Source organism: Ambystoma mexicanum, chromosome 12 (assembly GCF_040938575.1).
Source record: "Ambystoma mexicanum isolate Mex_15411 chromosome 12, UKY_AmexF1_1, whole genome shotgun sequence".
Classification (NCBI taxonomy): Eukaryota; Metazoa; Chordata; class Amphibia; order Caudata; family Ambystomatidae; genus Ambystoma; species Ambystoma mexicanum.
This window is the reverse complement of record NC_090936.1, coordinates 570,273,811-570,295,543: the sequence shown is the minus strand read 5'-3', so window position 1 is coordinate 570,295,543 and position 21,733 is coordinate 570,273,811. Positions and strand designations below refer to the sequence as shown.

Here is a 21,733-nt window from a genome sequence, read left to right as displayed (position 1 = left end):
GTCAATTCTTCCTTTTGTCTCTTGTTCAGTAACCATTAAGCAATCATGGGGGAATTGTTTTTCACCCCCTCAGTCATTTCGAGGGGGCATTAACTCGGCCGGAATTTAAAGCGCAACACCTTCTAATTTGGATATGCAGTGCAAATAGAACTATTTAATACCTTGTTAATCTGGCTGATGTAAGGTGGTGCGTCTGCGTTCTATTTAAAAGAACGTCCACTGAGTGGGGTACGATGACGGTTAAAGTGTGACCTAAAACCCTCCCCTCAGTTTGTTTTACTGACGCAGCGGCTGCAGCAACAGCTCGCAAGCAGTGCGGCAAAGCACATGCAACAGGATCCAATGTGGAAGAGAAGTAACCGCATGGTCTATCTCTTCCTCCTTGTTCCTGAGTCAAAACAGCCAAAGCACATCCATTATTTTCATGCACAAATAACTTGAAACTCTTGTCATAATTTGGCGTGCCCAAAACCGGAGCTGAACATAATGCAGCTTTAAGCAGGTCAAATGCTTCTTGACATTCCATGTTCCATGGCAAAGGTAAGGTAACATCTTTCCTCGTCAATGCCACTATTGGTTTCACAATCATAGAAAAATTAGCAATCCACTGCCTACAATATGAAGCCATGCCAATTAAGGCCCTGACTTCTTTCTGCGTATTTGGAATAGGCATATCAGAGATGCTTTCTATTCTTTCTGGTGTCAATCTCCTTCCCTCCTTCGAAAGGAGGTAGCGCAAGTAGGCCACTTCCTTTCGACAATACTGGAATTTCTTAAGTGATGCTTTGTGTCCATGTGCTGCTAAATGTGTTAATAATGCAACTGTACTTTCTTTACAAATTTCTTCTGTGTCTGCTGCTATCAACAAATCGTCGATGTATTGTAATAATACGGAGCCTGTCGGTAGTTCAAACATGTCTAATTGTTCCTTTAATGCTATACTGTAAATACTGTAAATACTTGGACTTTCAGGACTTTCAGTGTAGCCCTGTGGAATTCATGTGAATGTAAATGAACGTCCTCCTAAAGTAAAAGCAAATAAATATCTGCTATCGGGATGTACTGGGATACTAAAAAAATCATTCTTCAGGTCAATAACACTAAAATATGAAGCAGAAGCTGGAATCATAGTCAAAATTGTAGTCACATCTGGGACTAATGGAAACTGCGGATTAACCACTTTATTTACTCTGCATAAATCAATAAAACGGTAAGGTATCTCGTTACCTCCTTTCTTATAAACCGGAACATTCGGGCTATTGCAAGTACTACCAGAAGTTTCGTCCATTAAGTTTCTTTTAATCAAATCTGATACAATGCATTTCAATGTTTTTTCTCCCTCAGTGGAAATTTTATATTGCGGAATACGTGGCAATGTAATTCCTTCTTTCAAAACAATCTTTACTGGCTCTACTTTCAAACAACCCACATCATTGTCATTTACTGCCCATATACAAGCTGGTACTTTACTCAGTTCAGTCGGTAGTGGCTTAGATACAAATTGCGATACAGGAGTCTTTTGTGGTGAGATTGTCAAATACACTCCATATTTTCACAATATAGTTCCCCATGCATTCTAACAATACCTGTTGTTCACCAAGGCCTCTATGATCAGATATGGAACAGCCACTTCATTGTCATCATTCATATACGTTTCGGTCCACTCTTTCAGTTCTTCTTTCCTTCCTTTGCTAATGGTACTACGAGTCAGTCAAATGCTTCCTTGCCCATGCCCCATCTCTGTAGAACTGCCTGCTAAAGCGGCTAACTCATGCTCTGGCGGCGGTGGAGGAAATTATGTCACAGCCACAGGGGGAGAGGAACTGCTTACTGCAGGTGCAGATGGAATAACAGGAATGGCAGGTACATAAGGAGGAGGTGCAACTGGGTCAGTACTTTGATGTTCATTTCTTCGCTCATTCAATATTTTGTTTATTAGTTCATCTGATGTATGCAAATCTTGCTGAGGATATATTTTCTGTACATCTAATTGGAAGGCCCTGTCCATGTTTCTAATGGCTTCTGTCTGCTGATGTTGGTCATGCTCTAACGCTTTCTCTACATTAATTTTATGTCTGCGCGCATGTTTCTCCCTACTTCTTAATCGGAGATTAGCTTCCTTCCTCCAATCTCTTACAATGTCGAATGCTGCCGGTCGGGCCTGCTTGTGTAACAATACAGATTCTAGGTGTTCTATACATGCTAATTCAAAGCTCCCATTATTAGGTCACTGAAGGTCTGATACATTTCTGGTCTGCCTATGCCAAATTGCATTAAACACTATTGCCCCTATACCGTATTTTATGTACATTTCATGTGCCGGTGACCTTTCGGGTGGCGCGACCTGGCCAGTTTACAAAGATTGTCTACCGCAGTGAAAAAAACTCATAACAGGAAGAACATTTTCCAGGCATGGTTAATTCTTACCCTTTTCTTACCCTGGGCATTTGATCTTGCAAGAGCAACTCTCAACCAATATCAGGACTTTTAAGAATCGGGGCACGACTCACCTGATCAACCAATTCGTCACTCAGGATGCAATTCGCCCATATACAGACGCAACCAAGAATCGTTGTGACTGCGTGTCTGACTCAATCTGCCTTGTTCCAGGACCCTCGCCTTGATGCTCTCTGGGCACTGCTTGTCGATCAGGGATCAGCTGTGTACAGATCTGAGGAGGAGTCTCTCATCACTTCTACAGGGGTGCCCCGAACACCTTCCGATCATGGCTTGACGGCTTCGTCCTTGACTCGTTTTTGCCTTCTTCAACTTGAACGTATACGATGGAGCAAAAGTGGGAGGGTCCCTATTCGGGTGCCATATTTGCTAGGCCATAAAGACCGCATATGGAAACTAAGGCACAATAACCATATACCCCAGTGACAAGTCAGACACGAGGCTCGTTTTCCAAACAAGTCTGGTTTATTTCAAAGTATTTTCTGTCGGCCGACTGGGTCTCAACGCCTCACGACTTGTGTTCCCAGACCTCGTGAGATGTGAGAGAGCGAGCAACGCTCAAGCAGCAATATATATACATCATACAATAATCTTTGAAGCCAATTCGATCCGCCTAACAACACGTCATATAGTCTAGGGTTCAGTGATTGACAATTATGACAATTATGACATGTTATGACAAGTCTTCATTCAGCCTAAACATAGTTATTCTAGCAAAGGCAGCACAGACAACTTTCTGTTATGGGGAACATGGATCTTCTGGCTCAGGAGGATATTGTGTTCTCAGCAGGGAAAACATTCCTTATTACGTTATCTGTATGTCTTGGGTCATGAGCTGAAGGTCAGATAGTTCTGAGGCAGAAAATACCATTCTCCACGAAGGAGCACCACAAGAAGAATATAATTCATGTTTTAACTGCCTTTTACTACAGAGTTTGCAAGACAACCCAGCACCTGGTCTGCTGATTAGATGCGGTTTCTGCTCAACTTCAAGGAATTAGTGAGAGAGAAAAACAATGTATTTCTGCAGTTTGACATTCCTGTCTGTGTTAGTGTTTCAGCGTTTAGGCCGTGGCCTCACACTGTGTGCGAGTTGGAAGCATAGAATACATTTTGCAAAGCATTTTGACAGAAAGGAGAAAAGCAAATGGCCGACATTATCCAAAATGGACGCCCTCTGGTTACATTGACGATTCTCTGACCGCGATGTTTGTCACATGATGCGATTGGTTTCAGGCCAACATACTATATATACTATAGGGTCGTTTCTGGTCTAACAGGGGAGTAATCAGTGACAAGTCAAAACTTTCTTCCAGTTACATAGTATTTGAGGTGTGTTACAGTCCACTTGATTGCCAAGGTTTCCAACTTGATGGTGGCATAATTCTATTCTCTTGGAAAGAGCTTCCTACTGGTAAATAACACTGGGTGTTCTATACTGTCATATTCCTGGGATAACACAGATCTGAGACCTGTTTTGGAGGCATCTGTCTGTAAGCAGAACTCTCAAAACAGGCTTGCCACACGGAATGTTGTTTTGCAAATTGAAATAGGCTTGATCTTCACTGTTCCATATTAACTTTTGAAGCTGTGCATTTTTGAGCTTCTCCATGAGGTTAGAGCCTACAGTGGAATAATTTGGTATGAACCACAGTTAATAACTGGGAAGACCACAAAAAAGCACAGATCTCCCTCTTGGTTTTGGGCATTGCAGTCAGTTGGTAGCTTTAACTTTCTCACTCTGAGGTTGGACCAAACCATTGCCCACGAAGAAACACAGATATTTTACTGCCGACTGGGCTAGATGGCACTTCTGGGGGTTGGCAGTTAATCCCAATTTCATAGGGCTCTGACAACTTTATAAAAATGGAAAACATGGTCTGACCAACTCTCACTGTGTATCACTATATTATCAAAATACGCCACACAAAAGGGTGTAAATGGCCTCAAAACCCTATACATTAGGCTTTTGAAAGTGGCAGGTGCCCCATGGAGGCTGAATGGAAAGACCTTAAACTGATATAACCCCGGAGGGGTCAAGAAAGCTCTTTTCTCTCATTCTGAGGGATTAAGAGGGGCTTTCCTATACCCTTTTGTAAGATCAATTGTGGAGATATACTTGACAGACACTAATTTGTCGATTAGCGAATCTATCTGAGGCATCAGATCATTATTTATTTTCTAACATCAATGCAAAATCTCCATGATTGATTGGGTTTTGCTACTAATACGATTGGTGAGTACTCGGGGCTCTCAGCTTTTATCATATCCTCAAGCTCTTTTTCTATTATTTTGTTTCCAGGATACAGGGGTTCGATAGGGTTTTAATGTTTCCAATTGTTCCCAGAGCTTTTCTAATGGAATTAAAAAGGTTTTTAACTCTCCCGGTTGACCTACAAATACATCCATGAACTGAGCTACTCATTCTCCAATGTCTGTGTGCTCAGATGGTGACAGGTCTGGAGAAATTAAAGTGTTTTCTTGACCAACATCCGTGAGAAGAGTGGCTATCATCACTGGGATCTATCCTCCACTCTTTGAGGTGATTGACATGATACATTTTTGTCTTTAGCCTCCTGGTGAGTTGGGAAATAATGTAATCAAAGAGGACCTACTTCTCAAGGACTTTATAAAGGCCGAACCACTTTGCCACCATTTTATTTTCTGATGTTGGCAACAAGACTAGGATTAATTGTTCGACAGAAAAGGTATGAGGAATGGCCTTTTTATCATAGTTGGCCTTCTGGTGTTATTGGGCCTGTCATAGATGTTTCCGGATAATTTCTCTTACCGTTGTCATGTGTAGGCGCAGGTTTTATGTGGTTTGAGAATTTGGTAGAATAATGTCCTCTCTCTCCTCCCGTGTCTCTTTAAGCATATCTAACACATGCCGGAGCTCTCTCCCATAAAGTAATTCAAATGGGGAAACACCCTAAAGAGACCTGAGGTGTTTTTCTTACGGCACATAGGGCGCATGGGATCCCAGTTTTTCCCGTCTGCCTCTACTAGTTTGCACAGATTAAACCACACCATTAGGCCATCTGACTGAGGGTGATATACTGAGGTCATTGGTGTCTTTATATGAAGAATATTTTAATACTCTGGAGAGGAATGGTATTAAATGTGTCAGGATTGGTTGACTAGTATTTTTTCTCAATGGGAAAGACTTAGGATATCAGGTGGTGTAATCAACAATGACTAGAATAAATTAATTACCCATCTTAGATGGTCCTAGGGGTCCCACTATATCCATCACTATCCTCGAGAAGGGAATATCAAAAAGGTTGGTGGAACTGGGGTGGTTGCAATTGTCTGAAAAATGTTAGACGTCAGCACAAAATTAGTAACATGTGCCAAATCCCCTGACCAATAAAATGTGATTGCTACTTGAGTTTGAGTCTATCCTACTCCTTGATGGCCAATCAAGTGTAGGTGGGCTAGCACTAATACGACTCTCCTATGGTATCGGGTATTACTTATTGGAACCAGCAAATTCCCTCTGGAGTAAAATCCCCCCTATATAGTAGCCCCTTTTTTAAGAAAAAGAAGAGACCAACATGACTTCTCCGTTCCTCCTCCAGGATTACCTTGGCAAAAGCCTCTGCCAGTATTGGGCCCTTTCTTTGTGCAAACACCAAGTGTGGTAGGAGACTGACTTCTTCAGCTTCCGTTGGAGGTTTGTCTTTCTTAGGTTCATCGGCCTCGCCAAATACTTCAGAACCTTTATCAGTGTCTTTCTTGGTTTGTACTTCCTGGGGTATGGGAAATAGCGCTTTCTCTAAAATCCCATGGGCAATCTTTTCCCCCTCCTTTACTTTATATGGATTGTTCCAGTGATTATGTAAGAGGATTATAACATCAGCCCAATAGTCTGGGACAACGATTCCTGACATCACATCTAATGCATGTCCCCATGTTAGTCCTTATTTCGATGTTAACCTTATGTATGCCCTTGAGAGTTGATAAAACAAATCCACTGGGCATTATATGTCTTTCGCCTACCAGTATAACTATTTCAGGTGTATTCTGCAAATCAAAGCCAATAGACTCTGATGTGGCTACCGTAGGCGCAGGGGCCTTGGGGCTTAATTTTGTTAACTGTAGCAACACCCAACTTTTATCAGTTGGTTCCAATCCCACCCTGACACCATATATGGCGGGTCAGAAGAATAACACATACTCTGGTTTTCCATCTCACTGTTGTAGTTTATTAAATGAAAGGTGAAAACTTCTAACTTTCCATAGGCTATGGGTGTTCCTTACCTAACAAAGTTAACTAAGGTGCTCGTCAGTCATCAGTGAGAGTCCCAAAACAAGTTCTGTCTACTGTCCAAGCTAACCTATCCTGACCCTACCACTATAAACACAGGAGAATGACTCCCTTCTCCTGTGAGCTGGTTTCTCACCAAGTTCAGGTCAATAAAGTATTCTTAGGTAGTTTTTAGTAACTACTTTTATCAAATTATACAGTTCAGACATTGGGTTCTTCAAAGTCTCAACAGTCTCTTTCACTCACTTGTTATTTCTTTCCTTTCTGTTCTCTTCTTGTGTGATCCTATTTGGGATTATCTGTTTCCTTCCACGGGACAATTCTGTTCTTTTCTCTTTAAGGAAAGTTAAGATTTTCTTTTTACTCAAAGTCCACTCTTTATCTTGACTGGGACTAGTTAGCAGATTCAAATAAAGTTTCTCTTGTCTTTTGTTAACTCTCAATAATATACCTCGACTGGGATGAGTAGGAGTGTTGCAGTAATTCTTCTCACTCTCCTCATGTATTCTTGATAATTCATCCTGGGGGTGGATATGAGCATTCCAGTAATTATTCCAACCCTCCTCATGTAGTGTTGATAATGTATCTTGACTGGGACGAGTGTGACCATTCCAGTAATGATTCTTACTCTCCTTGTATACTTTTGACACTTGGTCTCGACTGGGACGAGTATGAACATTCCAGTTAAGATTCTCACTCTCCTCAGGTAGTCTTGACAGTTTATCTCCACTGGAATGAGTATGTGCTTTGAGGGGTCAGAAATGAGAGGCAGACACGAAGTTGTAATGTTTTCAACATTAGCCATTTTATTAAAATAAAAGAGTTTGGATAAATGCCTTTCTGTCTCTGTCCTAAATAGAGTCTTCCTGCCTAGGAAATCAAAACTAGGGAGCTGTCTGTGTCTCATTGTCCAAATTAGGCAAACTGTCATTGTGTCTAAAACATATCTGGCCCTCAAAATAAAAATGAACCACAATAGGTGCAAGGTAAATGTCTCTGCTTTAAATTGCGCAGAAAAAGTGTCCAAAAACTAAATACGTAAATTCAACAAAACAATCCTTGTATCCAGGGGTTGATTCCCTTCCCCTGAACTGTTTCAGGTAGATTGAAAATGTTCTGTCCAAACAGTGGTTCCTTAATAATAGTAGAAATGTCTCTTTCATCGAACACTTTCTTACAGATGATGAAAAGTGTCTTTTCCTAAGCAATGGTGTTTTTAAGCATGGAAAGGTTTCTCTTCTCTACAGCAACTTATTAAAAGGATGATATCCTGGTGTACTCTCCTGCCAGGAACCTTTTCACAATGTCTTTTCCTTTCACATAACCTAGATGGTTTACCTGGTGTGCTCCCCTGCCAGGAATCCCCCTTCGGGCTTGGCAGATCCCCTGGTTTACTCTCCTGCCAGGTATATTTCCCCCCAAAGGCTTACTGCCTGATGCACTTCCTTTTAACAGGTCTTTTTACAACATTTTTCATTATCTTTCAGTTCTCTTTCTCTTTAAGTATAGCACAGTTGTATTCCTTCACTGTTAATACTTTATTGGCTCCAAGTATTACTCATCCCAACTTCCCCTATATAGGTATGACATATACAGAGACTTGTTCAAGTTTTGTTTGTTAACTTCATTGTTAGTGTTCATTGGCTCATGGCAATACTTGTTCAAATCTTCCCCATATTGACTTCTCATATGTGAAGACTTGTTCAGCTCTTGCCTTTCAATTGCTCAGTTAATGTTCACTTGCTTATAACAACATTTACTCCAGCTTTCCCCATATCGACATCTCATATATAGAGATTTGTGAAAACTCTATCTTTCCATATCATTTGATTGATATTCAAAATAAGTTCCCAATTGTTTGTATGCCTGTCAGTACTCCCCAGGGCTCCTAAAGATTCTGGGTAGACTGGCCGGTGTTTGTTGGCGTTTCTGCCCAATGGCTTATGGCTGCGGTAAGGTCTGTGCTTTGGGAAAGCATTTCCCGCTCTGCAGACCCTCCTGCAGTTCTCCCACTGGCTTCTTCTTCACACGCCACTGAAACTGCTGCTCTTCACAGTGATCGTGCCCCCGACAGCCTCCCCCCTGCTGCCGGCTCCTCAGCAGTTCACCTGCAGCCCCTGCTGTGCTTCTCCCGGTCTCCCACCTTGCCAGTAGGAAGCGCCTGCCTCCTTCCACACAGTCCGCTCTTGTGTGTCTGCCCCTAGTTCGGCTTCTGCTTCGCCCGCTCTGCATCTCCCTTCTCCTCCTCCTTCACATTGAACTTGAAAAGGCACACCATTTTTAAATGCCCCAAACAGCACATTTTTTAGCAGCTGCTGTCCTCTGCTCATGTGGAAGGTGGTCATCACCGGACAATCAATGATGACTCCACAGGATTCATCACATACCCTTCCCCTGATGTCGCTGGTTTTCAGAGCTTCTATTGGGAACCAGGAAAGGAAATCTACATTATCCTGTTCTTTTCAGATATTCTACAGTGAAACAATAGGGCTGTAAATGAAGAAACCAGCACATGACCCTTGCATTAGTGTCTTTGCGAAGGCTTAACCATTTTAATGGTGTGTGGTCTCTGACAAGTACAAACTTTCTCAAAGTTAGATAATATTTAAGATAGGTTACGGCCCACTTAATAGCCAGGGCCTCAAGTCCAAGAGTCGCATAAATCTTCTCTCTGGGAAATAACTTACTGCGTATATAGAGGATAGGATGTTCTATACCATCATGACTCTGTGAAAGAACTGCGGCTAGACCTGTATGTGAGGTATCCGTTTTTTGGATGAATTGCCTATTTAAGTCTGCTACCTTCAATACAGCTTCACTACACAAAATAGGTTTCAACACAGTGATCTTCAGGATGCCATTTGATTTTCTGAGGTTCAGCCTTTCTGAGTTTATCTGTCAGATGAGAGGTTATAGACAAGAAATTCAAAATACATTGTCTATAATTTCCAACTAACCCTAACAAGGCTCTTGCTCTTTCTTGGTTTTGGGAGAAAGGGTGCCTTTAACTGCTTTTTCTTTTTCAGTCTGGGGTTGAACTAGTCCATTTCCTACAAAGAACCCAAGATATTTTACAGCAAACCTACTAAGATGATGTTTCTTTGGATTTACAGCATGTCCTGCTTTTCTCAGGGCTCTAGTAACAAAGTATAGATGGTAAATAGGCTCTTTCCAAGACTTGCTATGTATTATAATATCATCAATATAGGCTCAACAAAAGGAAGCATAAGGTTGAAGAATTTGATCCAGTGACCTTTGAAAGGTAGCTGGAGCCCCCGTGTAGACCAAAAGGTAAGACCTTAAACTGAAAAAGACCCAGGGGTGTGGACAAAGCTGTTTTTGGTTTATCTTTAGGAGTTACTGGAACTTGCCAGTAGCCTTTAGTCAGATCAATCGTGGAGAGATACTTTATAGTACCCAACCTATTAATACGATCATCAATTCTAGGCATGGGTTAACTGTCAAGTTGGCAAATGTTGATCTGGTTTAGCTACCAATACAATAGGGAAAAACCAAGATCTTTGAGACGGTTCTATAATATCAGCCTTTAACATAGTTTCCAACTCTTCTTGAATGAAAGCTTTCTACTCTCAGGTATTAGATATGGTTTTAAATGAATCACCTTTTCTGAAGGGGTACGGATATAATGATATACTCCTCTTACTCTTCTGGGTTCTGTTCTATAAACATTATGGAATTGTTCTAAAAGATCCATTAAGCCGTGTCTTTAATGTTGTGCCAAATCTGGAGGGATTAGAATATTGGTGTTATTTTCATCAGACAAAAGACTAGTTAATATCACTGAAGTGTCCTCGACAGGATTCTCCCTCCACTATTTAAGAAGATTTACATGATAAATGTGAGTCTTCATTTTTCTGTCTGAGTGACTCGATAGTTAGAAGGTCATGTCTGTTCTATAATCTAATAGGGACCATGCCATCTAAAAAGCATTTTATTTTCCAAGGATGGAAGGAGAACTAATACCTTCTGACCAACAGAAATAGATCTTAACACAGCTTTCTTATCATGGTATTCCTTCTGCTGTTCCTAAGTTCTGGTCATATTAGTCTGCCCTATGGACTGAAAAGCTGGAATATGTTCTTTCAACCGCTGAGCAGTTTTGGATAATGGTAGAGAGTCTTTCTCTCATTCTTCCCATATCTCCCGTAACATATCTAAAACATCTCTTGGTTCTCTCCCATATAATAATTCAAAGGGGGAAAATCCCATGGAAGAATGTGGGGTTTTTCTAATGGCAAAAAGGGCCTATGGTGTTCTAACATCACAATTCTTCCTGTCCACTTCTTCTAGTTTCTTTAGAATGTGTTTTAAGGTCTCATTTAATCGTTCAACCAAACCATCAGTTTGGGGATGATAAATAGAAGTACGCAAATGTTTAATCTAAATAATCGCCTTCTCCTCCGACATGAGTTTGCTAATACAGGTAGATCCTTGATCAGTTAAGATCTCCTTTGGGAATCCAACTCTTGAAAAACAGGGAATTCAATGATTTAGAATTTGTTGTGAGGTGTTATTCCTCAAGGGAAAAGCTTCAGGATAACACGTTACGTAGTTCAATATCAACAATATGAATCAGTCTCCCAACTTTTATGGCTCTAGGGGTCCAACTATATCCATAGCTATTCATGAAAAAGATAATTTCTGTAATGAGTAAGGGTTGTAAGGAAGCTGGGGGAGGAATGTGGGCACTTGTGTTCTGACAAAGGGCACATGTACTGATAGAATTCTTTATATCAGCATAAATGCCTTGCTAATAGAATCGTTTCACAATTTGAGATTCGGTTTTAGCTGTTCCTAGATGCCCACTTGTCAGTTGAGAATGAGAATGGGTAGTGGGAAGACTTTTAAATTGACGCTCTCAGAAATTCTTTTCAAATTGTATTTAAAACACTAAGTGGAAGTGAATCATTTCATAAAAAGCCAAGCGAAATTGCCTTTACTTTTCATTTTTACTCTCTATTTGGAAAAAATGTAAATGCTGCCTGCAGTTTTGCTTTGACGAGAGCATTTACTATGGTATCCTATGGAATCCACAAATCCACATGCTTTTACAGCTGCATGAAAATATCTCTATATATATATATATATATAGTCATGAGTCAAAAACATAATGTACACTCCTTTTTTAGTTGTGATTGTGCCATGTGAAACATATGGGAGGATGGTGGTCAGCGTTGCACCCTAGCAGGTAGATTATCTTAAAATGGCTTTGATTTTGAATAATCAATCACATACACAGACTCTGGAGCAGCCAACCATTCGCATGTAGCTAGCTGCATTAATAACCACAGCATACCTACATTTTTTAGAACTCTTGTCTAATTTTTACATGACTCAACTCAGGAAATTCCCTTATACATCTAATTAACTACATTCAGAATGCTACTGCTTGCGTCCACCCTAGTACAGAGCTCAGCCTACCCCTGGTACCAGGCAGAAGAACCATATCATTACAATACCGATCTAATGGCTCTGGACCCCCCTACAATCTCAGATTAATTTCTGGCTTGGCATGTCTTTGGCACAAAACTATTTAAATGTGTAAACTTAAGTGCTTGCAGCGGGCCGCCTTAAAAGAAAAGAAGAAAAAAATACCTCTTTTTAAACTTAACAAAAACACTTTACATTTTAGTTGTGTTACGTTGCAGTTTCTGTGGCATTCCAGGTCATGACGTGTAGTGTATAAGGACTTAGAGAAGGGGATTCTATATGGAAGAGGCAAAGTAAATGAAAGCTTCACAGTGCATTGGCTGTTCAGTGAACCTGATCTCCAAATTAATCCTTGGCTTCTCTGCTCTTTTCAAGCTCTTGACCGATCCTTGCAAAGATCATCTGACCTTCCGGACAACTCTTCAGGCAGTGAGTACGACTTCAGTGGAGCGCGGAAAATCTGACAGACGATCTCCCTGGACGGCAGGACTTCAGGCTCCAGTCCGTCACAGAAGACAAAATCCAAAAGACAGGCATTTGAGAGAAAATCTGAAACTATCCTGTGGGCAATGGTGATTCCTCTATTAATATCAAGCGCATACATGTGCACAAGTCATGGGAAGCTTCTACAAGAAAACATGCCTTGCGACCATTGCTTGGAGCCATCGTTCTGTACTTTGAAGAGTAAATCAAGGTCCTCAGAGAAGTGGCAGCAAAAGCACATACCGTTATGCCATCGTGTGAAATATAAAAGTACAAACGTATGCCATCTGGCCCACAGTAAAAGCACAATCCACATGCCATCTGGTCCACTGTGAAATCACAAACCATACGCCATCATCTGCACTGTAAAAGCACAAACATTATGCCATCAGGTGCAGCTGTAGCCTGTCTGGTAGAGTACTCTCAGGAAAAGATTCACTGTATTTTACCTTGACTATTGAGCCATTTTATTAAGATTTACTATGGTCAGAAATTAACCTGTGGCACATTTCAAAAAGACCTTTGAAAGATCATTTAGCTGGGTACCGAAAATGGCGGTTTCTCCACCTTTTACCTCTGTCAGCTCTGTGGCCTTCTGGACTCTGGATTTATTGGGTTTCCAGGACCTTCCTGACATGTGACACTTCATGTTGGAAGCTGATCTCTGACTCTTGTGGTTTATAACATGTACATGTTTTCTAATTGCTGTGGTTTTGTTTCTTGTTTTTGAGCTCTGGAGCCTCTTAGTTTATCGTCCAAACTATTATCTGCCTTGCTGTGAGAGTTTGTGTCTTTAACTAAGTGAAATGTTGATTTGAATGAACAGGTTTCTTCCCTACCACTGAATCTGGGTTCAGGAAAGGACAATGTCTGTGTCCACTCCAGTCTGCGCTGTTGATGGATTCCCAATGTCTAAGGAGAGAGGCTGCTTACCTGTCCTTGTTATGCTGAATCTTTCAGTAGCATTAAACAAATTTGCCATATGGGTTTGCTGCAGTGTATGAGAGATCTTACAGGGATTGTGAGGGGGCATTTTGTGGTGTATCTCAATTGAGGACCAGCCTGGAACCATAGGCAGAGGGTCCTGCCCCTTGTGGGGTTTACCAGCAGTCATTGGTATTGCCGCTGATGTTCAGTTATGTCAGGCTTCTAGGGGATTTCATCAGAAGGAGTATTGTGTGGCAAACAAGTCTACTTTTGGTTTCACAGTAGTCCAAAGACAGAGGTCACGTGTCTACTGTACTACATGTAAGAAATGGAGGCGTACTCGTACCAGTACCAGCCCAAGCCATTAAGCAACATAGACAACATCCTAAGGTCCAGCCTGCAGGAGACAATGTCGCAGAAGCAGCAGTGTTAAGAGATGTTGTAACATTTGACTTCTTTTTTATAAAGTTTCTTGGGCGAACAATACACATTGTTTACCACATTGCTTTCATGAACAGTTCTAAGGTTGTTGTTCCATTGGTTCCCCAAATGTGCTTATTTAATTTCGCTTTAAAAAAAAATCCTTTCTATTTTTCTGGAATTAAAAATAAAATGTCACCAGAAATTAATGAAAGGTAGTTGGAAGATGCGCCAACATACAGTGATAAGAATACAATAGTACTCAGAAAGTCTTTAGATAAAAATGTAGATTCGTCAGAATTCCAAGTCTTAACCGTACACATCTATAAATTAACTTAAATCTTAAGAGATTATTACTACTATACAGGAGCTGTTTAAAAGCAGCAAGCTCACGTGATATCTCATTATTGGGAGCAGTGGAGTCATGCCCTGCCAGCCGTAAGTGAGCCAACCACCCTACTTGCACTATTTCCCTAAATGAAGGGCACAGTACCTCTCTCTTTTTAAAGTAAATAACCCCAGACAGTAGCAGCTTTTACAAGGAGGGGTGTCTTGGTGTACAGGCACAAAACTACTGTGTCTCAGTCGGAGTGGAAAGCAGTTTGCGCTTTACTTGAGGCTCTGGAGTGCTGCATTCAAAGTACTAGGGCCCAGCAAGTCCATAAGAAGTCAGCCAGTTAGAATTCAGGGAGCCTCTCTTCCCCACCCCCCAATATTCCCACCTTTGCATATAGGAACAATACATCAATCAAGATTCTCTTTTAGTAAGGCCTGAATTGATAAAGTTAAGACATCACAAAGTTTGGCACTTTTCCTTGTTGCGTATGTTAACACTTTAACAACCTCATAAGAGTTAAAACTATAGCTCACCCATATACTCGACCCTGATCAAATTTAGTGACATTGCTACATGTGACTGTATGGGTGTTATCTGTGGTTTGAAATGGACATTTGTTATTTTTTTACATTGGTTTAACTACCATGAAAATCAAAACAAGATGGAAGGAACACAAATCCCACATTCCTACTGAGAATCTGAAATCACTGGTAGTAGTACATTTTATGGAGCATAAACATACTGTGGCACAACTTTGATGTATTGTATTGCAGAAAGTCATGCATTCCCAAAAAGAGGCAAAAATATGAAACTTTTGTTTCAACAATGAGAAATTCACTGGATTGACACCTTTCCCGCTTTATGACCAAAGCTTTTTACTTTTTGAGGACTCACTTTATACGTTTTTGTCTAATCAACTTATGGTCAATTAAATTTTTTTTTAATTTCTTTATGTCCAGATTTTTCCAACAGTATGATGTGTTTAAACATTAATCATGGTTACCATTTGGAGTGGTATGTAACACAGTTATTTACTTTCTCCTGATTTTTGTTCAAGAGAACATTTTATGTATACATAAATATATATTGTTGTCGGCAGGCAGTGGTAAGGGACTGAGGGTACGAACCTATAGAGGCTTACTGGTTGCTGTTCGTGATGAACGTCCTGTTTCTGTACATGTTTTCTATGATGAAACCCCTGGCTTTTTACACTAATGATTTCTGTCCTCGACACAACCTGGTGGAGCAACCGCCTTATCATCAATTTGTATCTTAATCCAACTTGTTCTGAAAGTGGAAAATTGCATCTGCTGTTAAATAATATTTTGCTCAATTGGTGTAATGATGCCGATGGGGGGAACATTTTTATTGCAGGCGATTTCAACTCTATATCATGGGCCTGGACCCTTGCAACAAGAATGGTAATATTCAATGTGGCCCGTCTTCAATTGGTGATAGCATTTTCTGAATCTTGGAAGATTGAAGCCTTAAAGCCCTTAATGGTAGGGGTCAGGGTGATGTTCCCCCCAAGAATACTTGGAAGCAGGATTAATTAAGTATGGGCCTAAAAGAATTTCTTTCAAACTTGTGCTCTTTTTGAGGTCATTGAGACTAAAAAAGTGAAAACAATGTCCAGTACTGTTCTATGCAGCTTAAGCAAAAGAACACTAGGAAATGTATAGGCCCCTCAGAATTATTGATCAACCCTTCCAAGAATCGCCTGATCTGGGCTCCAAAGGCTATTTATATGTTTAACGCAATAATGCTCAACATGTTTTCCCACCTGGAGTTTTTTAGTTCATTATTTTTAATTCAAGAGGAACTACTTGATTCTAATCCCGCATAGACCATAAACCTAAAGAAATTCATAACAATTGTTTGATCACAAAATTCTGTTAAAGAAGCAAGCACTTTGTATAAATCTGCATTCCCTCAATCGTAATCATGATGGGTTTTTATACAAATAAATTAAACAGGATCATACAAATTGGTTAAAAGCTCACAAAGAGCTGATGCTGCAAAAGGATAGTGAGTATATGCTTTCAGTCCTTGGTAAACACAGACCCACTAATTTTGGTCTCTTGTTAATGCTCACAGCACAAACCAGCATCTTCTCCTGTTAAATACCATCTCGTAAGGGACCTGAACAGATAACTATGAGAAACTATATTCTCGTAAAAAATACTTAGAGACCTGTAAGGTTCTTAAACAAGATGCTACATCATAGGACATACCTTTTTCCAGAGAGGCTTTAATATAATTGATTAAAAATAAAGAATTCCCAAGAAGCAGGTCCTGACGGCTTACCAAACCTTGTTTTAAAAAATTATCCAGCTATGTGGGCTAATATCCTGTACATTTTATTTTCTTTGATCGTAAAGCATAAAATAACCTGCCAGAATCCTGCTAATTAGCCTTCAATGGTCCTTCTGGACATGTCTTAAAAAATGTTTGCCTCTCTTGTTCTTAAGAAGATTGATAGATGGTCATCTGGCTCTGGAAGGATGGACTTTCGTCAGTCTAGGTTTCATATAGGGGTAAGCACTAGACTTAACATCCTTTTGGTTCCCTTTTAATACAACTATCCACTGTAACACAATCACCTTTGTATATGGTTTTTGTTGACTTGACTAATACATTGGACACTGTCTACAGGTCCAAACTGTGGTGAAAACTTGCAGATTGGGGTTTGTCAGCTTTCTTTTTGAGTGTAGTGGTCAATTTACACACCAATTCCTCTTTACAAATTAGATCGCATATGTGTGGCAAAATGTCAAGGAATATATATATACTTTTGACGGTCTGGGGCAGGGGTGTGCTATGGCCCAGCATTGTTTAATTTATATATTTCCGATTTGTTTTCTTTTTTATCGCTGGGAAATTCTTTTCCTCCCAAATTAGGATCCATTCCTCTTCATTTTCTGGCATATGCTGATGACTAAGTGTTACTAGATAGAACTTCAACTGGGTTACAAAGATCCATTGGAGCCCTGGAGAGTGACTGCGTTGACAATGACTTCTCCATTAACACTTCCAACACAAAAGTCCTTAACATATCTGCTCTTCTTCAGTTTTCATTCCTTAGCTACTATTTTGGTAATACCCGCTTAGACCTAGTGAAGGACTTCATGTACCTGGGATTTAAGGTTTCATCTAAACCCTGTATGATGGGTACATATAATAACCTGTGTCAGAAAGTCTTTATACTCGCAGCTCAGTCTTGATCGCAAGTATGGCCTTTTCTCTGCACTCTCATTCGTTACCATAAATCTAAGGTTGTGCCCTCGCTACTATATGGGGCTGAATTTATTTACTTGAAAGACTTACATTGGAACCGCCTGGAGGGTATCCTCTGGAAAAAGGTTCTCGCCCTACCAAACTCCATTCCCAGGGTTGCGGTCAGGTTCAAGCTGGGACTTGCATCTTTAGTTGTCCAAATGAAGTGGCAAAACAATCCACTTTTTCTGAAACAATAGGGATTGTCCTGCAAATTCTCTATTCTTGCCATTGAGATGCTCCCTTAGGAATGGTGATTGTAAGGTCATCGTGGCTTGGGACAATAGTTGCAATCAAATCTTTTTGGATCTGGGCGCTACCAGACAGGACTTCATTGACTGGTGTCAAATGGTTGATTCAGTCTCCTCATACAGATTATTTTCTGACCTGGCCCAAATGGAAAAGTGAAACTGTATACCTGCATTCCTAACTAAGTGCCCATAGAAACATGTACGCACAAATTGTATGCGAATACAACTAAACCTATATGAGACTCATGAAATAATCAGATGTAGAACAAACCTTAAATACGAATTACAATATTGTATGCTGTGTTAGTTGCCTGGCAATATAGACACGCTTGAACATTGGTTTGTGAAATATCCTAAACTGCAAAAATTACGTGTTTTCACATTTGAGCATTTTGTTGCAGGCATTTCGTCTTTGTATTCTAAAGGTTTTTGGCATCGAATTTTAAACAAGTACCAGCTATCTCTCATTATGGCAGCACATTTTATAACTAGTGTGATGAAACTTGTCAATATTTAATCTTAATTGTTATATTAATTCAGAATTGAACTGTACTGTTTTATATTTAGTGCTAACTGTATTTTGAATTTCCTTTTCTTCTTTCTTTATATGTTTAACAAAGTGTGTGAAACGTAACATTTTCTTTTAACTATATCACACTTAAAAAAAAAAAAAAAAAAAATATATATATATATATATTCCAAATCTTTCTACACTGACTTGTCGGCGTAGTCCTGAGCTGCACTCCCGGAGTGAAATTCCAATTCAAGTTCCAATATGTTCCACAAATTGCACCGCAATCCAATAGATTTAAAATATCCTTTAATGTTCCAAACACATGACTTTAAAAACATGGATACTTCCAACCCTCGCCCAGCATGGCGAAAGTCCACAAACAATGACGCATTTCGCTAATGCTCGTAGCTTGGTCACATGATCTTGCCTTCATGATAGACACACCTTTATTCCCTTTTCCCAGTCTCCTATCCATCGAAACGGAAAGAGGACTGGATCCGCTTTATTTTTATCCTGCATGGTGTTGGGATTTGGCCCCCCGTTATAGTGTTTGCTCCGCATTTAGTTGACCAGACTTTTTCAAACGTATGCCCCATTTTTATACGTTCATTTTAACATTGATTCAGAAATGAAATTTATTTCAAAATTGCCGTCTGGGAATTACTCTTTCTTCCTTGACATATTATATGTAAAATATTTTTAGGGGAAAATGTTACAATACATGACGAGAGCAGCCTTGTCTCTCTGCAGTCCCAAGTTAAACACATGAGCCGTCATACTGGCTCTGAACCACCAACAAATGCCAAATGCAATTATTACTATTCCCATATTTTGGTCCAGTGCCTACTTCATAAAATGCTTAATGCATTTCACACGGTGTCGTACCTCTATAGAATTCATGGCATATCATAACATACGTGCAAACCTCCAGATCTGACATAAAGTGCATAATGCATATTTCCAATTCTGACAGAGTCTCTGCCTCATCTCATAACCTCCTAGAGTGCGTGGTGCAATTCCCTACGCGAGGTTGAAATAGAAGCTGGGTGATACATTGCCATTATCTGTGTCAAGTGTGCCATGTCAATGAATTGATGACTCATACCTCTCAACCTTTTTTGATACCAAGGCGGGTGAAAACCCAGAAAGGCCATAAACATAAAAGTAGGACTGCCGTAAAAACATGAAACGGCAGTCCTACTTCTATGTCGCTGACCTTTTACGGGAGGGGGGTGGGGAGGAATGCTCCCAGGCACAATCCTCTCATTGGAGGAAAGCGCCAGGGAGGGGAAGGAGGAGGAAGCATGACACTTGCTTTTCACGCCTCCATTCGCGCAGGAAGAGTCGCGCCGAGACCCGATTTCGGGATCTCGAAATCGGGCCCCGGCAAAAATATGAATCGTAGCTCCCACCTTTGCCAAGGCGGGTGAAACAGATGAGCTGGCGGGCGGGCGGGTGTGTAGATGCTTTGGCGGGTGACACCCGCCAAAAGCGGGTGAGTTGAGAGCTATGGATGACTGGTCCAGTGCGTACTTCATAAAGTGCTTAGTGCATTCCACAAGGTGCTGTGCCTTTGTTGCGTTAATGGCTTATCGTAACACATGTGCAAACCTCCAGATCTGACTGGCCATGTACAGCATCTTAATTGCATGTACAACTGACATAAAGTGCATAGTGCCTACTTCCGATTCTGACAGAATCTCTACCTCATCTCATAGCCTCCTAAAGTGCGTGGTGCAGTTCCCTACGCGAGGTTGGGATAGCAGCTGGATGATACATTGCCATTATGTATGTCAAGTGTAACGTGTCAGTGTCATGATGACTTATACATCCCTAGGGGGTAACCATAAAGGGATAATATATCCCCCCATTGCCATACTTGATCTAAATTCATATCAGCATACCAAGTTTACCATATCTACATATTCGACGGGAAAAATGTTTTTGCTAATTGGCACAATGAAATGAGTTTGTGGTTTTGTGATTGCAGGCAACATAGCATCCCCCAGCGGATATACGGGATTATTATTGTTGTCATGATATACATCTAAAAGGCTCCCAAACCCTCAAATCATTGGTGGGAGTAATTAAAATATTACAAGAAAAAAGAGAAAAATAGGTGGATTAGCTAACAAACAAAAATGTATATATACACCTCAATTAGTACCCAGCGCAGGTTATTTTGAATGAAAAAAATGCACCGATTGGTGCATTTGCGAGCCTTCTCTCATGGTAAACCCACTCACGTCCATGCACGTCCCTCGCGCCCATCTTTGTTATTCTTGTTTTTTTTTTTATAGGCCACCATGGAAGGGGAGAAGGGACCACACGTAGGTCCCTTCTCCCCTTGCATGGCGGCCATTTTCTTTGTTTACTATGGCCACCGCGGAAAGAGAAAACTGGCTACTTTTTCTGTCTGCGGGGGCATTTATATATACATTTTTTAGTTGTTTACCTGCATCCGGGGAAAAAAAACAGTACCCCGAATTACGCTCAGGCCTGTAACTATGGGCCCCAGGGGCATTACCTTATGCAGTAATGGCCCATAGTCTCGGGGCATATTGCCAAATTAGTAAACTTTTGAATTATGTTTTAAAAAAGTGATTAATGATTGATTCCATACAATGAAGATGTATTGGAATACTACTAATCATATTATACAACTAAACTTGATTGAAATCAGAATTGTGACTTTGAATGTGAAAATAAGGGCTAACACATTTAAATATTGTTGGAACTCTTAGTGTACATAACAACTAATTCATGTAGTACATGTGGCAACACAGAGTGCAACTGTGTTCTTGATACTGTTTTATATTAGGCATTTTCTCATGTAACTGAACAGCCCCATGACAGAGATAAAAGTCCTTTTTTGGTTTTAGCGCTGAAATCAGTGCTATCAGAGAGAGAAAGGGTGTTGAAATCACAATATTTTGTTAGAATGCAACTGCCAAACCTGTGGCATGACCTTGTCGGCTCACTCGTTGTCATTTCTCGTCTCTCGCCACATCCACTTATGGTTTGGGTAAACAATATTTGAGCTAATTCGATATTCTGTTGCACTAAAACGCAGACCTGTGCTTTCATGTCTTAAGTGGTGCAGTGATTGTTGCTTCCTCTCCAATCAGGAGCCTCTTTGCTTGAGGTAACACAATGCGAAAGGGTGAGGAATACACTTGGCAAGGTGGTACAATGGGAAGAGCTTCCGGCAATGTTTGAGAAACACACTGTTCTGCCTTGTCTTTGCCAGAGGACCAGAGCCTGTCAGCAATTAGTGCTGGACTGAAATGCACCCTCCCTAGCTCATGTCTGCCTAACCCCACTAACCCTAGCTCACCCATGCCTGC

At 40.6% G+C, this 21,733-nt stretch overlaps 1 long non-coding RNA gene across 1 annotated transcript in view; it reads left to right on the top strand.

Moving 5' to 3' along the window:
* Positions 1-13,644, top strand: part of LOC138513788 (uncharacterized) — a 36,721-nt gene extending 23,077 nt beyond the window's left edge. Inside the window, exon 3 of the long non-coding RNA XR_011281817.1 lies at positions 12,554-13,644. This is a non-coding gene — a long non-coding RNA (uncharacterized lncRNA). The remainder of the gene's footprint in view (positions 1-12,553) is intronic.
* Positions 13,645-21,733: the final 8,089 nt, after the last annotated feature.